Genomic DNA, 18,537 nt, shown 5'->3' with positions numbered 1-18,537 from the left:
ACACCTACACACACCACCACCACTAATAATACACAGAGAAATAACCTTTTCGGTTGGCTTTGGATCCGCCCTTGAACGTAGTTTGGAGGATTTGGGGGATCAGGTCAATATGGTTAAGTTCACTACAACCTCATATTCACTAAAGTGTATCTTCACTAATAGCTTATTCTCACTAAATTATATCTTCACTATACCCTCTTCTTCACTACACCGTTATTTCTACCATACCATCATCATTGTACTCCCTGATGTTCACTAAAAATAGTTCTTATCTTCACTACATAATCATTTTGAATAAACTTTACTCTTTGATAACCCTTATCTCTGCTACATTCGGATCTTCACTATATTCGTTTCTTCACTACAAGCTATCTTGACAATATCCTTATCATCACTATGCTCTTCCTCACTACACTCTCACTACACTGAGCCTCTGAGGGAATATTCACACTTGGTCCCTTCTCTGTTCCTTTCTTTGGAAAATTGAAAATAAGAGGGAAGGATTTCCAGTCTCGCGCTCCCTCTCCTTTTATTCGCCTTGTACGACACACAGGGAATATGAGGCAAGTATTCTTTCTTCCCTATCACCAGGGATAACAGCACCTGGTGTTCCCAGACGGTCACCCATCCAAGTACTAACCAGACCCAACGCTGCTTAACTTCCCTGATCGGACGATATATATATATATATATATATATATATATATATATATATATATATATATATATATATATATATATATATATATATATATATATATATATATATATATATATATATATATATTGCGCTACCTCGCAAACGCGGGAGACAGCGACAAAAAAAAAAAAAAAAAAAAAATATATATATATATATATATATATATATATATGGATATGTATATACACGACTGAAAATGAATTTCCCAAATAACAAAAATGGAGGCGCCGGGGTTTGAACCCGGGTCCTCTCGCATGCCAAGCGAGCGCTCTACCACTGAGCTACGCCCCCAAGAACATTTTCTGGCACTTAGTATTATATAAAGCACTGAGATTACCACGGCAAAATACTGCTTAACCGACCGTTGCCGACTTGCCGGCAAAATAACCACAGAGTAAGTCTCCATGTTGCTGTCGTGTTTTCCTCTCAATTTTTCACGAAGAAATGAGTTTTACTTTTTTATTGTCGTTGCAATAGACTGGAACTAAGCAATAGACTGGAAGTAAGCTGACTAAGCTAACTACTGGAAGCAGATTAAGTCGTTCCACAACCGATGTCCGGCCCATGTTAACTCTGATGTGCCCAGCAGTTGGAGGAGGATCGCCAGAAGCTTCTGGAAGATTTCAAGGACGTCTTGGTGGACCTGACCCTTTCAGATAAGGTCGAAAACCCCAATTTATTGTGAAGATCTTCACTATAACGTTGGACGAACATACTGAATGTTGCACACATGTGATGCGGACAAAATGAAAAAAGAAAAAGACAAAAAATATGTCTGGTGTGGGTTTCGAACCCACGACCTTGAGTGTGTGAGACTACCAGACAGTAGAAAAATACGTCTGTTTCTTCAATTTGAATTAATGAAAATCTTTGCGAGGCAGCGTTTAGAAAAGAGAGATGTCTTTGACGAAATTTACTTGCTTGGCTTATACTTCTGTCCCTCATTATCGAAAGTAAACACACTGAAGGATATATATATATATATATATATATATATATATATATATATATATATATATATATATATATATATATATATATATATATATATATATATACATATATATATAAATATATTGGAAAGGATCACAATTTTGCGCGTGATCAAGTATATTCCTATGAGTCCACGGGGAAAATAAACACGATAAGTTCCCAAGTGCAGATTCGTGTAAAACTCACATCATCAGGGGAGACACAAGAGAGAAATATAACACTCAGTTGATATACAACGAAGAGACGTAGCTAGTACGCCATTTGGTAAACATGTGATTGTCCGAGACAGACAACAAGCGTATCATAAACTAATTATGTGGACAAGATGAATTCCTTACAAATTTTATCAACACTAAATTTATGCAATTTGTATAGACAATCACTTATATCAAGATTATAATTCTTTGTGCATTTAATGATAGAAGATTCAATGATATTTCTCGTGGTACTGGAGTTAGAGATTATAATGCCATCTCAGTTATTAACTCTAACTCCAGTACCACGAGAAATATCACTGAATCTTCTATTATTAAATACACAAAGAATTATAAACCTTAAGGAAACATGCAACATGGCGGTCAAACTATGAGATGCACAAATGAAGTTTATGAATGGAATATCAGTGAGACGAACTAGTTGATGAATGATGAATGAAAGTGTAATAAAGTCATGATGAATGAATGAAAGTGTAATAAAGTCATGATGAATGAATGAAAGTGTAATAAAGTCATGATGAATGAATGAAAGTGTAATAAAGTCATGATGAATGAACGAAAGTGTAATAAAGTCACAGTTTAAAAGGACAAAATATGAATGGCAGCCAGGGAAGAGTGGCCCAGGTAAATGGAAGGGTTGAAAAGTTCGCGTTATGTGACGAATTTTGATAGATTTTGCAAGTTTCCTTTCCTATGATGGAACGTAAAAGTTTGTGCTTAGTTCTAGAGACAGAGTTCATAGGTTTATGTTTTAATGATGAACATCAAAGGATACCATTAATTTAACTGACTTTAAAAATGTTCAATTAAATGAAGCATTACACAACACAAGGTGCTTTTTGGCGGAGTTAAAAATTCGCATTTTTTTGTTAATTGTAAAGTAGGTGTTAAATTGACGGACTTAAAAGTTCGAGTTTCAGCTTTAAACCTTGTGTTTGTATGACGTATCTTAGAGTACTTGTTAATATAATGCAAGTGGAAGGTTTACGTTTAAAAGATGGTGTTTAAATGTTAATTAATGAATGACAGTTGAATGGATAGATTTTAAGTTCGCGTTTACATGGGCCACTTTAAGGTTAAGGTTCGTACGTACCAGGTTGACCAGATGGCGGTAGTGTGTAGACACAGCCATACCAGGTCGTATTTATCATCATTAAAGTCACCTTCCTTACTTACTTATGGCGGCGATGAAATTCACTGGTTCTTGATTCTGCACCAATTAACCTATCAGATAATGGTACAATGTTTGCCTGGTGTTGCATATATCACGTCTGTTGTTGAAACACAAGAATGCCAGGTGACTTTGGGAGTGGATGATAATGTAAAGATCATTATAAATGTGGGAAATCTTGAACCGCCATCACCAGACACAACACATGTTTGGATCTGGCGGGGGGAGGGACTTGCCTGTGACGTCACGATGCCCCGCCTCCAGCCTGGCGCCGCTCTGTGTGTGTGTGTGTGTGTGTGTGTGTGTGTGTTTACTATTTGTGCATTATGGGAGAGAGTTATACACTCGTGTTGTCCCGTCTCTTAACCTTATAAGTATATACTATACATTTGCTCCTGGAATTTGTTCAGTTTAGTAAGTTAGAGAGAACTTCCAAATTTATTTTCTCCTGGCAGGATGGCCGGGTGGTTTAAGGCGCTGCTTTCAAATCATTGTCCGGTCTTCCGGGCCTGGGTTCGAGTCCCGCTCCTGATAAACATTTATCTTTCTTTTTTCCATAAAACAAGACTAACCCAGAGACAGCAGGAACCAACAGAGCAAGGTTGGTTGGGACACAAGATATACACTAATCCCTGGGATCCTTCCATCCAATGGTAAATGAAAAACATACAATTGGAAAAACTTATTTTTTCCTGAAAACATGTTGACTTATATTCATGTAATGGTTACGAAAACTAAACAATATACACCAAGATGAGTATAGGTTGAAAATACTGTTACAAGGACAGATCAAGACAAAATCATGGTTCGTGGAGTTTAATTCTTTTAACTCAGTGTAACACCGGTATGTGGTATATTTAGACCATATTGTCTTGTTATATTAGGAAGACGCAACTGTATTGAATGTTTTACCGCCATTAGTATTATAGTACAGTAATATTTATCATAATTACATTATTACTATTACTATTATCACTATCATCATCATTATTATCATCATTATCATTATTATCATTATTATCATTATTATTATCATTATTGTCATTATTATTATTATTATTATCATTATTATTATCATTATTATTATTATTATTATCATTATTATTATTATTATTATTATTATAATCATTATTATTATCACACCATTATTGGCATTATCATTATCATTATGTATCATTATTATCATCATCATTATTATTATCATTATCAATATTATTATCATTAGTATCATTGTTATCATTATTATAATCATTATGATTATTATTATCATTAAGTATAATATATCTGCTACTGAAGGATACAATATGCTGGTTATCAAGTGGGAAGTTAGATATGGTATGGATTGTCATTTAACTTGTAGGTTAGTAGGGAGTGTGTTGTGTACCTAACGTGTGTTGTTGGGCATTATAATCGTCCGATAATGATAATGATTACATCTTATTTCCTGATCTTATCAGTTTTCAAACCAGATATATGAAATATCTTTCGTTGACCATATTTTTATCTAGAGTTTAGTATGTACATGTGTGGTCTTAAGATTTAGGTGACTAAGTATTGGAATTCACTGGCAGGTGTGGTACACATTATCACCGAGCCTGAGTCTCAAAGATCAAGGTCATGGGTTCGAATCTCCAACATTCAGTGAGTACCTGGCTGGCGTGGGTGCCACAAGGCTGGGTCAAGTGTAGTGTAAGTGTGGTCTAGGGATGGTGTGTGTACCACTTGTAGATGATGGGCCGCATCATGACCTGCCGGTTATAACATCTTGACCAAGATCTTCTCCACCTGCTGCTGCTACACTTGCAACTCTCCTTTTCTAAGACCGTTTTTATGCTTCATGTAACTTTGTCTTTTTTGAATCATTCTAAAGCTATAGTTACAAAATTATTTTTACTATGTAGTTTGTGTGAAGATATACTCTGAAAGCACATCGCTCTCGTCTTCCAGGCATTGCCCATCTGATACAATAATTGGTGGCCAGTGACAGTTGATATAGAGTGATTGAGGCCAACGTGACCACGTGGGGCTTGTGACTGGTTGAGGCTTGCGTAACCACGTGGGGCTTGTGACTGGTTGAAGCCAGCGTGACCACGTGGGGTTGTGACTGATTGAGGGCAGCATGACCACGAGGGGTTGTGACTGGTTGAGGCTACCGTGACCACGTGGGGTTGTGACTGGTTGAGGCTACCGTGACCACGTGGGGCTTGTGACTGGTTGTGGGCAGCATGACCACGTGGGGCTTGTGACTGGTTGAGGCCAGCGTGACCACGTGGGGCTTGTGACTGGTTGAGGACAGCATGACCACGTGGGGCTTGTGACTGATTGAGGGCAGCGTGACCACGTGGGATTGTGACTGGTTGAAGCCAGGGTGACCACGTGGGGCTTGTGACTGGTTGAGGCCAACGTGACCACGTGGGACTTGTGACCGGTAGAGGCTAGCGTGACCACGTGGGGTTGTGGCTGATTCAGGCCAGAGTGACCACGTGGGGATTGTGACTTGTTGAGGACAGCGTGACTACGTGGGGCTTGTGACTAGTTGAAGCTAGGGTGACCACGTGAGGTTGTGACTGGTTGAGGCCAGCCTGACCACGTGGGGTTGTGACTGGTTGAGGCCGGTGTCACCACGTGGGGCTTGTGACTAGTTGAAGCCAGGGTGGCCACGTGGGGTTGTGACTGGTTGAGGCCAGCCTGACCACGTGGGGCTTGTGACTGGTTGAGGCCAGTATCACCACGTGGAGTTGTGACTGGTTGAGGCCAGCGTCACCACGTGGTGCTTATGACTAGTTGAAGCCAGGGTGACCACGTGGGGTTGTGACTGGTTGAGGCCAGCCTGACCACGTGGGGCTTGTGACTGGTTGAGGCCAGTATCACCACGTGGGGTTGTGACTGGTTGAGGCCAGTGTCACCACGTGGGGTTGTGACTGGTTGAGGCCAGCGTGACCACGTGGGGTTGTGATTGGTTGAGACCAGCGTGACCACGTGGAGTTGTGACTGGGGTGTTGATGTGTTGTGGTCGGCGTCCACAAGGTCGTTATCTTAGTATTTCAGGAGCGGAGGAAGATCCACAGTGGACGTTTTACAAACACAATGTTGAATCATCACAACTTTTACCGAATCTGATTGAAATCAATGAATGAAATATGTCAAATATTAGAAAAATAAGACAAAAGAAAAGTGATGTTTATTAATTCTTTAATTTTTCTTACGATCATGTGAAATAATTGCCAGATACCCAGTGCAGCGCTAACCCAGCGACCATACTTGACGGTTTTATTGTAGTACGATCCATTTTGGGGATCCCAGAGCCCAGGAAACTTCTCATATTCATCAAGTTAGGTTATCATTTCTCTCTGTCCCACTCCGTGATAAAGATAAAACACATCGGATAACCAGAACAGCGCGAACACCCGTCCTGACTGACCATCAACGAGCTACTGAAACCTTTTGAGCACCAAAGTTGCTGACCCAAATTCTATATGGCGCTAGATTCTCTCCCGAAAAGCGCTAAAAAAGCGTTAAACTTGCTAAAATGACAGCTAAAAAAATGCTCTTCGAATTATTTCTGCTCTTTGACGTGCCAAATGATTAATGACAGATACGACTGACTGCTTTAACACTAAAATACTCACCATTATCCCAGATCTGCTAATTACCAATCCACAGTCTCTTCGTCCTCGGTGACCTGGGGTTGTGGTGGTCTATGTGAGGGTCCAGGTTGTGGTTGTGATAACTCGTATCTTTTCAATAACCCAGTGTTTTTCAGTACTTCCTCAGGCAGTTCATAATCATAACAACAGTTTCCATTTTATCTTAGTCCATACTTGACAGTTAGTATTGCATTTAAGCTTTTGATAATCAGTATCGAGGCTTTCACTTCACGATGTTCATATAACTAAAGATTTCCTCCTGTTGCATCCTTGTACGAGGCTGTTTCAGTCCAGAGTGCTAGGGCGCCAGTGCTCTGCTTCCACAATACATGATGAAGCTTCCTCAACTGGAACTCAATGCGTGTAAGAATTTCTTCGTTATCAGTAGATATCTTTGCTAATTCCAGTATTCCAGGCTTTATGGGTTGCAGATATTCACTTGTACTCAGTGATGACATTGACTGTGACACTTGGACATTGTCTGGCAAACGTTGACGAAGCTGTTTCACCAACTCCACTACAAACTGTATGTTTCTTCCTCGGATATCCTTTTCATCAGGAAGCTTACATTTTGCCATCTCCTTTTCAAACTCGTTCCTCAAGGACGCACGTGGGTCTAAGTAGGTCTCTACTGAACCTTTTTCCCTTAATTTCTGCCTGGGATGAGAACCTCGGAACTTATGGAATCAATAAGTTGAATAAGGTCACTTAGCAGTTTGCTTGGATCCTGTACCTCCGCTTCAAGTTTCTCATTTACACACTGAACTTCGCCAAGAATATGCTTCAGGAATATCAGGAAGGCATAGTTTTTCTTGTCACAAAACATAACATATAGATTCTGAGATGTGTAACACCTTTCATCATTTCTTGCCATTTCAAAGTGAGTCATAAGTTCAACCCACTGCTGCAGTATTATGACAATTGCTGATTCAGTTGACAGCCATCGAGTCTGGCTTAGCTGTATAAGTTTCACTGGAACTTGACCATCACTGGCAGAGTGGGAAAACCAATTATAGGTTTCTCTGATAATAAAATCCAGGTTCCTAGGGAGATACTCTGCTGCAGCACGAGACAACTAGCTGTAGAGAATGACACACACACTTGATCAGGATCAGATGAGGAACTTCTAACTTGAGTGTATCATACACTCCACTGTTAACATCTGTCATCACAGAAGCATTGTCGGTGCTAATTGCGACAAGGTTTTGTAACTCCAACCCATCATTTTTCAAGGACTTCTTGATGGCATCACATATCCCATTAGCATTACAGTCAGTCGGATCAACAAGGTCCAAGAATGTCATTACAATCTTATTCTTACTTTCAGAGTAGAACTGGACAGCGATACCCAATAGTTTCGTTACCGTTATGTCATTACTTTCATCAGTTTAGAAGCTAAACTTCTGATTGTCTATATCACTTTTTAAGTCACTGTTAAAATGCGGGGCAATCACATTGCGCACAACTACACTACACTTCCACCTTTTTAACTTGAAATTCTTGCATCCTTTACTGTCTGCAAATCCTGCTTTACACAGCTCACTGAGATGATGAACAACACGTAATGACAGCTGAGATGATGAACAACACGCAATGAACAGCTGAGATGATGAACAACATGTAATGAACAGCTGACATGATGAACATCACGCAATGAACAGCTGAGATGTTGATCAACACGTAATGACAGCTGAGATGATGAACAACACGTAATGAACAGCTAAGATGATGAACAACACGTAGTGAACAGCTGAGATGATGAACAACACGTAATGTACAATGTTCAGCAGTGAATAGTGATACATTTCCTTCAGTCTCTCGTGCGTCATCACTCAGTTTTTCAAACGGAATTGTGGTTTGTCTTTGAGTACTGAATGACTGTTCAGCTGTCTTGTGTTTAGCTGTGTTGTTGTGTCTTTCAGTGTCACTGATTTTGGCGGGTGATGGACGATGGCAGTACTTGCAAATACATTTTGTGTCATCCCTTCTATTTCTCTTAACCACTTTTCATATTTAGGGTCTTTCAACCACTCTGCTCTAAAATGTTGAATACATTTCTCACTCATTGTTGTGTTCGTTAAATGTAATGGTCTGCACACACACACACACACACACACACACACACACACAACCAGTGTTACTGTCCTTCATGGCCCACGGATAGTTCTGTCGCCACCCAGAGTCCGACTGAACCTGAACTGAACGGGGCACTTGAGGAGGAGGAGCCCGTAGAATACACCACAACTGAACCTGTTCAAATATTTCTCGAACAATAAACCCGAACTGAACCTGTTCAAAAATTTCTCGACCATGTTCGTTTCGATGATAATGAAATACGTGCAATATTTGTATTGCTTTCCTTGTTATCTTAATAGGTTTAGAATAAACCTACTAAATAACATTAACATATTTTGATTAATGTTTGAATTTTTTCATATAGTGAGATAACACTAAATTTGGCGCTAAATACAAACTAAAACGCCCAAAAACGAGCTAAAGTGCTAAATACAAAACTTAGGTGCTAGATCTAGCGCCAACAGCGATAAGTTAGCAATTCTGCTCTGTACGCACTACTTGCCGAGAAGCAACGGAAAAAGTTTGGCGCGCTCGGTTCGGTTAAGCAGTCCGCGCTGGCCCTGCTGAATGGCAAAGCTATTTTCTTAGCTCGTGGAAGGTAATTAGGTCTGTGTTACCTGTTGTGCATATGTAATCTTTGGTAATCTCTCTCTTTACCTCTCTCTGTCTGTCTTTCTCTCTTCGCCTAAGCTGTTTAAACAGTTCATGGAACCATGGCAGATTGGTTGATCTAGACGAGCGGTGGATGGTATGTTCAAAGGCTGTTTCATGTTACATCATAGAAAACTGTTACCGCCCAACGTGGGGCTCGAACCCACGACCCCGAGATTAAGATTCTCGTGCTCCATGGACTGAGCCAGCCGGGCTTATATACAACCTTGTTCGTGTGTATGTCTGTGTCTAAACGAGGTTAATAACCACCATCATTAACCCCTAACAACGCTGTATTATCAGCGATAACGTTCAATAACTCACCTGAGGTCACATGATAGATACATAAGGGGATCCGACCATGACCTTATCAACGTCCTGAGACCCCGGCTGATGTGTCAGGTTAGATAAGAGGCATAACATCCTCTCTGTCTCATATTGTGAGAGTAAGACACTAATGGTTAGGAGGCAGCAAGTGTGTCTGGAGACACTCTCCTCTCTGTCTGATGTAGTGAGAGTAAGACACTAATGGTTGGGAGGCAGCAAGTGTGTCTGGAGACACTCTCCTCTCTGTCTGATGTAGTGAGAGTAAGATACTAATGGTTGGGAGGCAGCAAGTGTGTCTCGGGACACTCTCCTCTCTGTCTGATGTTGTGAGAGTAAGATACTAATGTTTGGGAGGCAGCAAGTGTGTCTGGAGAAGGGTAGTAGGTGGTGGGGCCAAGCCTGGTGTTTTGATCAAGTAACATATGCAAGATAATGGTTGGTTGGTTGACCGGTTAGTGGTGGTTTAGGCCCATCAACTGCCAGGGTCAATAGACACGTGAACTTCAAGTTACAACTACTATGTCAATAGTCTTTAACTCCTTCAGGTGTTAATGATAATTCCAATTTCACATACACTTATATGACTGGCACTAGACCCTTACATGGGTACGTCATTGATTATATCATAGAACTGGTCTCCCTCGTACCATAATGATGTAAGACCAGTAGGTTTCCCTCGTACCATAATGATTCAAGACCAGTAGGTTTCCTTCGTACCATAATGATTTAAGACCAGTAGGTTTCCTTCGTACCATAATGATTTAAGACCAGTAGGTTTCCTTCGTACCATAATGATTCAAGACCAGTAGGTTTCCTTTGTACCATGATGATTTAAGACCAGTAGGTGTCCCTCGTACCATAATGATTTAAGACCAGTAGGTTTCCCTCGTACCATAATGATTTAAGACCAGTAGGTTTCCTTCGTACCATAATGATTTAAGACCAGTAGGTTTCCTTTGTACCATGATGATTTAAGACCAGTAGGTGTCCCTCGTACCATAATGATTTAAGACCAGTAGGTTTCCTTCGTACCATAATGATTTAAGACCAGTAGGTTTCCCTCGTACCATAATGATTTAAGACCAGTAGGTTTCCCTTGTACCATAATGATTTAACTGGCCAGAAGATTAACTGGCAGGCCGGGTAGACCAGGGTTGGAATTGAAGTCTACCTGGAGTCACGTGACTCCAGTTCATATTGTCTTCCGCTGCTTAAAGATAGACGAGAGACCAGCAGCTACACACTGGGTATATGTCTTTGCTCGCTCTTTATATAACAACTTATTTTCACATGTTTACAAGTAAATGTTATATCAAAATAAATTCTCCATTACGTTATACATGTCCTACTTGACTGACTTTCATACATTTCTGCACCCTGGCCTCCAGGAACATTATTGGGTACACGTATTGTTGTTATACAATTATCAAACTATTAACATTTGATCATTCTAATAGCAATCCATTGAGAAAATACTGTTATATTACCTATATTCCCTGGTGATCAATGATCGGAATAACCGGCTGTTTCTGTCTATCATCATTACTCCATTTTCAATATAATGCGTTGTATCAGGTACATACAGTCGCCACAATATTACCCACACATGGAAGATGTCACTGCCGGGAGAGCTATAGCCAGGACCCCACACCTGGGAAGGTGTCACCTGGTATGTCCGGCGGTTGGAAGATTTGGCTGGAGTCAAGAACAAACACCTAACTAAGGCTGTTTACCCAGGCCACCTCCTCTGCCTGCCCGACCACACTTGGGAAACATAAGCAACAGGTGAAGACACAGACCCTGTACCACCTCACTGGCTACGGTGGCAGTCTTCGTCACTCAGGTAAGAGTCCTCGTGACCGGTGTTGGGTGGAGACCGTCTACTGTTGACCAGCCTTACGTATACAGGAGGTGTGGGGTGGGTGGGTGGAGGTCGGGTGGTCAACACAGAATGTTCTCGGGATCGTCAGGAGGAGGAGGAGGGTTCCTGGTAGCTGGCTAGTTAGTGGAGAGTTCAACGTGCCGGAGCTCAGTGCTGTCTGTAGTTGGTCGTGTGTAAAGGCTGGATCATCTTCTGTCATGAGAAACAATGTTTGTAAGTTACTGTATACAACTGTTATCCGTTGCTGAATCATCATGAAACCTGGATACATAATCATGTATTCTGAATATGATCAAATTGATTATCTGTTGTGAGAGTCACCAGGTCTGCGCTTGACATGTCTTACGACAACATGTTCTCAGAAACTATTATTTTCTGTACAGTTGTTATTGTTATGTTCACCAAGTCTTCTCTTAGCAGTTATGATTTGTGTCAGATAAGCCAAGTCTTCACCTGACAATTTTGTTGCTGTTGTTGTTCTTGTTCTTGTTCTTGTTCTTCTTCTTCTTCTTCTTCTATTATGGGTCCTTGCCTCTACACAGCCGTTCTCTGATCTTGCCTAACAGGTCATTTCTTGTTTACAGATTCGTCAGGTCCTTGCCTGGCTCGGGCCCTTATCATACGGGCTCTGTAACACGTAAGTATGTTTTATTATCTCTGAATTTACAGCTGTCAACAGGCAAAGTTCGTTAAACCAGAATGTGTACCGTACGGAAAAGCAAACAAATAACAAAATTTGCAAGATGATAACAGTCGATATTAGCCATCAGCAGGTAAGGTCATCAAGCCGCACCATACATACGTCAGACAGTAACATCAGTTGTATAACAGGATGTATATATGTTGTTGGATTTAAGGGCTATCAGCTTGTGGTCATGAAGCCAGAATGTGAACCATAACCACTTACGAGTGGAGTCCGGTAACACCTTTTACAGCATTATGTCTCAAACAGAATACAGTAGTCAGTTTCATACAAGTATTCTGCACTTCGACTGATTAATGCTATGATAAGGATGAAGAGAATTACAAACAATGAATACTCATTGTAAGGATCACATCAAGGATGAAACATATATAACTAGAAGTGTTGAGGAAACAAAGATGGTGAAATACCTTGACCCGCCCGGGATCACTAGCACCTGTGGCAATGGACACACCTTTGTAATGCTTGATCACTTACAACTGATCAACTTTATTACGAAAGTCTTAGGTATTGTCCCTCAGAAGAATGTTTTACAAATATCTACAGAAGACGCATCTGTGTTAGATAGACGCCATATCTAAGAAAAGGGACGTAATAGTATATAGTTTGTTACGAAAATGAAATACTCCTGCCTTAAACTAGTTCTCTTGTGTTGTTTTTCTTTATAAATCCCCAGAGGAGAATATGTTCTGTTATTTATGAAAATAAAGATTTATGTTTTTATCACTTTTTTAAATTTCTTATAATCTTTACTGATTCTGGCTGAAAGGCATTGGTTTAAACAACCATTAAAGTCCAACAAAATACATAGTCCTTATAAACAAATAATCTATCAGAACAACACTATGTTTCATTAGATTCCTTAAGTCTTCTGTAACATTTTGAAGTACATAATATATTCACCAGTTTCATCTAGTGCACCACTCTCTTCACCCCAACATTCTTCTGAAAACCTCTACTACAAATGTTCACCTTTGCCTCCATAAGATAATTTTATTATACTTAGTCGCTGTCTCCCGCGTTAGCGAGGTAGCGTAAGGAAACAGACGTAGGAGTGGCCGAACCCACCCATATACGCATGTATATACATAAACGCCCACACACGCACAAATACATACCTATACATTTCAACGTATACATACAAACACACACACAAACATATACGTATATACACATGTACATATCCATACCTGCTGCCTTTATCTATTCCCATCGCAACCCCAGCATATATGAAAATGACCCCCCCCCCCCACACCCAGCACGCGCGAGGTAGCTCTAGGAAAAGACAACAAAGTCCACATTCATTCACACTCAGTCTCTAGCTGTCATGTGTAATGCACCGAAACCACAGCTCCCTTTCCACATCCAGGCCCCACAGAGTTTCCATGGTTTACCCCAGACGCTTCACATGCCCTAGTTCAATCCATTGACAGCACGTCGACCCCGGTATACCAGATTGTTCCGATTCACTCTATTCCTTGTACACCTTTCACCCTCCTGTATGTTCAGGCCCCAATCGCTCAAAATCTTTTTTCACTCCATCCTTCCATCTCCAATTTGGTCTCCCACTTCTCCTCATTCCCTCCACCTCTGACACATATATCCTCTTTGTCAATCTTTCCTCATGTGACCAAACCATTTCAAAACAGCTTCTTCTGCTCTCTCAACCACACTCTTTTTATTACCACACATCTCTCTTACCCTTTCATTACTTAATCAATCAAACCTCCTCACACCACATATTGTCCTCAAACATCTCATTTCCTACACATCCACCCTTCTCCGCAAAACCCTATCTGTAGCCCACATCTCGCAACCATAGAATATCGTTGGAACCACTATTCCTTCAAACATACCCATTTTTCCTCTTCGAGATAATATTCTTTCCATCCAACATACACATTCTTCAACGCTCCCAGAACCTTCGCTCTCTACCCCAACCTATGACTCGCTTCCGCTTCCATCGTTCCATCTGCTATGAAGTCCACTCCCAGATATCTACAGCACTTCACTCTCTTCATTTTTCTCAATTCAAACTTACCTCCCAGTTGACTTGTCCCTCAACCCTACTGTACCTAATAACCTTGCTCTTATTCACATTTACTCTCAGCTTTCTTCTTTTACACACTTTACCAAACTCAGTCACCAGCTTCTGCATCCGAATCAGCCACCAGCGCTGTATCATCAGCAAACAACAACTGACTCACTTCCCAAGCCCTCTCATCCGCAACAGACTGCATACTTGCCCTTCTCTCCAAAACTCTTGCATTCATCTCCCTAACAACCCAATCCATAAACAAATTAAACTACCATGGAGACATCACACACCCTTGATGCAAACAGACATTCACTAGGAACCAATCACTTTCCTCTCTTCCTACACGTACACATGCCTTACATCCTTTGTAAAAACTTTTCACTGCTTCTAGCAACTTGCCTTCCACAGAGGATCTGTATCCACCCTATCCTATTCCTTCTCCAGATCCATAAAGGCTACATACAAGTCCATCTGTATTTCTAAGTATTTCTCACATACATTCTTCAATGCAAGAATAATAGTAATATTGATGATAATAATGATAATAGTAATGACAATAATAATAGTAATGATAATAATGTAATGATGATAATAATAATAATAATAATAATAATAATAATAATAATAATAATAATAATAATAATAATAATAATAAAAATAATAATAATAATAGTAATAATAATGATAATAATAATAATAATAGCAATAATAATAATAATGATAATAATAATAATAATAATAATAATAATAATAATAATAATAATAATAATAATAGTTATAATGGTAATAATGATAATGATAATAATATGATAATAATAATGATGATAATAATACTAATAATATTAATGATGATAATAATAATAATAATAATAATGATAATAATAATAATAATAATAATAATAATAATAATAATAATAATAATAATAATAATAATAATAATAATAATGATAGTAATAATAATTATAATAATAATAATAATAATAATAATAATAATAATAATAATAATAATAATAATAATAATAATAATAATAATAATAATAATAATAATAATAATAATAATATAATAATAATAATAATAATAATAATAATAATAATAATAATAATAATAATAATAATAATAATAATAATAATAATAATAATAATAATAATAATAATAATAGTAATAATAATGATAATAATATTAATAAAGATGATAATAATAACAGCAACAATAATGATAATAATGATAATGATAATAGAATTGATGATGATAATCATAATGATAATGATAACCATATAATGATAATACTAATAATAATGATAATGATAATAATAGCGATGATATTAATGATATTATCAATATCTATAATCTAAACTATTTATTTATTATACTTAACCACCGTCTCCCGTTTCTCCTTCTTCCCTCCACCTCTGATGCTTACATCCTTTTTGTCAATCTTTCCTCACTCATTATCTCCATGCGTCCAAACCATTTCAACACACCCTCTTCTGCTGTTGACCCAATTTCGACGTCATTTGAATCACGTAAATTGCTGGACGAAGATGTACTATGGCGGCGGTTACCAGTGTGTGCAGGACCATGATGATCGTACCAAATATTCAGCAATCCAGCTCAAAACTGTTACTACAACGGCGCCTCCAGCCAACAGTCTATAACAGAAAATCAACCTGAGTGTTGCAACTATGAAGACTTCCTCGATGAGGCCCCCAGGAGAGAAAGGACCCTGAAGATGTTGTTGGCATTCACTGTGCCATAGTCTCCAAGATCACTGCTTCTCTGAACACAACTGACCATACAGAGATGCTGACCTTTGTGACCATCTTTACGATGAGTACAAGAATGCCAGTGCGCATCATCTTTGCCACCTCCACGACAAGTACCACAACTATCTCATCCAAGAATATTCTATGGACTTTCTGTGTGACCTGCACAGCGTAGTCAACCCTTCTAATAATGGGAACCATTACCTCCACCACCACCATTCTCACGAGGATGATGACCACTAAGAGGAACATAGTCACCTGGAATATGAGTTCCCGCACGATATTCCTCACAACTCTCCGCACAAGACCTACGAGCCATCTTATTGTGCTCACTACCACTGGGTCCATCAGGCTCAAGAACTCCTGTTCGAGAACAAAGCAGGTGACTACAATGACCCAGATGGTGTAAAGTGCCAGGCGAACACCCTTACGAAGACATGAGAGAAACACACGCCTGCACATACCCACAAGGTACAACAATGCCTGTGCAAAATATGGGAGGGTATCCAATGACCAGGTGGATCCACTGCGCCATGGTAGCCGGTCCAGGAGCATGAGAAGCATTTCCTTAGGTTTTGTTGATCCAATGTTTGGCAGGACACGATGAACGTTTTTGTACACACTGCGCATGATGATGGATGATCTGTTTTTGTTTTAGTGAGAGATGGTTGATGACATGTTCTCTTAATATCCCGGATAAGTAATATAGTTGGTTGTAAACTTCGTATGGTTGTAGTTATGTTTTTGTATTGTCTAGAGTAGTTATGATAATACTTGTGGTAGGCATGAATATGTGCATATCAAGGATGGTTAATCCTGTTAGAAATATAAGGCAGTTATGATAATCTTGAGGATAGTAAAAGGCGTGTGTTTTGATAGGGAAGTGTAGTGTGCTATGTAGAGTAAGGTAAATATTTGATAATGATATGTGTATGGGAAAGACGTCACCATCTTTTATCACACACGATATATCACTACTGCTGTAATGTACGTAATGTATAGTAATGATAATGCATAAGTTAGATTGCTGAAAATAATTGTATGGTATGAATGGTGAAGATGACAGTGATCAAAATTGCAGTGAATTTATTCATGAGAGTGATAATTATGCCACTGGTGGGGATTGGCAACTGTGTTAAGGGAATTATAGCATTTCTTATCAATAAACCAAAACGCCGACATTATTTCCCTTGACAGTATCACATGCCTTCCTGTTCGCTCACGGGTCTGGTTAAGAGCCATCTTCACTACACACTTTACATTACTTGAAGATGCTTTTGACATGCTGGCGCTTACAGGATCATATCAAGCATATGTTCACTATACCAGGGTGATGTTCATTGTTGAAGAGAAATAATGAAATTAATCGCACAACCAAGATGCTTCCCTCATACGAGGATAATTGTTTATCTTATGTATGGCATATACATATACATACTTGCTTGCCTTCATCCATTTCTGGCGCTATCCGCTCCACAGGAAACAGCACTGATATTAACAAACGTGACTGAGGACTTGAAGAATCTGGTACAAACATAATGGTTATTGTGATAAATGACTTGTTTATTATAATTATGTATTGTGTTGCATTATAATGGTTGTTCAGAACCAAGATCTTTAAGCCTGAATCCTTATGATTATATAAGAAATGATAAAACGTGTTAAAAACATAAACATTTATGATTATAAAGAACAGAATGCGTTATCATGCGGGTATCTAGTGAAAATGGAACACAAGGAGCTAGTTTAATGCAGGAGTATTTCATCTTTTAACAAAATATTTACATCTACGTCCCTTTTCTTTCATCATCAATTTCTTATGTTTACTATCAAGAAATGCCTCTTATCTTACATGAAAATTCTGTATAGGTATTTGATTAATGTTCTCCATCGACTCGTGGTATAACTCTTCGTTAGTGAAGTTCATTTTGTGTAATGGATCATACATTACAAAGTTGTGTCTATCCACACAAGTGTTACATGTCCCAGGTAAAGATATATTCTAGAGATAACGTACATATAACATATATATGTGTCTTTTTAAATATTTATAAAAAGTTTTCTTGAGGGACAATACCTAAGACTTTGGTATTAAAGTTGATCAGTTGTAAGTGATCAAGCATTACAAAGCTGTGTCCATTGCCACAGGTGCTACTGATCCCGGGTAAAGGTATTTCACCATCTTTGTATCTTTAACCTTTCTAGTTATAGATGTTTCATCCCTGATTCCATCCTCACAATCGATGTATGTGGTTTGCATTGTCTTTATCCTTAACATATCATTAATCAGTTGAAGTGGAGAACATGCTTCTGAGCCTAGCCACTCTACTCTGTCTTCCATATGCTATCTAAGAGGTGTTACCGGATTCC

At 38.9% G+C, this 18,537-nt stretch overlaps 1 non-coding gene across 1 annotated transcript; it reads right to left on the bottom strand.

Moving 5' to 3' along the window:
* Window positions 1–919: 919 nt before the first annotated feature.
* On the bottom strand, window positions 920–991 carry TRNAA-GGC (transfer RNA alanine (anticodon GGC)). The gene has a single exon. It is a non-coding gene; the product is annotated as a tRNA-Ala (tRNA).
* Window positions 992–18,537: the final 17,546 nt, after the last annotated feature.

The sequence above is a fragment of the Panulirus ornatus genome, chromosome 42 (assembly GCF_036320965.1).
Source record: "Panulirus ornatus isolate Po-2019 chromosome 42, ASM3632096v1, whole genome shotgun sequence".
In the NCBI taxonomy this organism is placed as follows: Eukaryota; Metazoa; Arthropoda; class Malacostraca; order Decapoda; family Palinuridae; genus Panulirus; species Panulirus ornatus.
The sequence above is the reverse complement of the archived record's forward strand: the minus strand, read 5'-3'. Positions and strand labels throughout refer to the sequence as shown.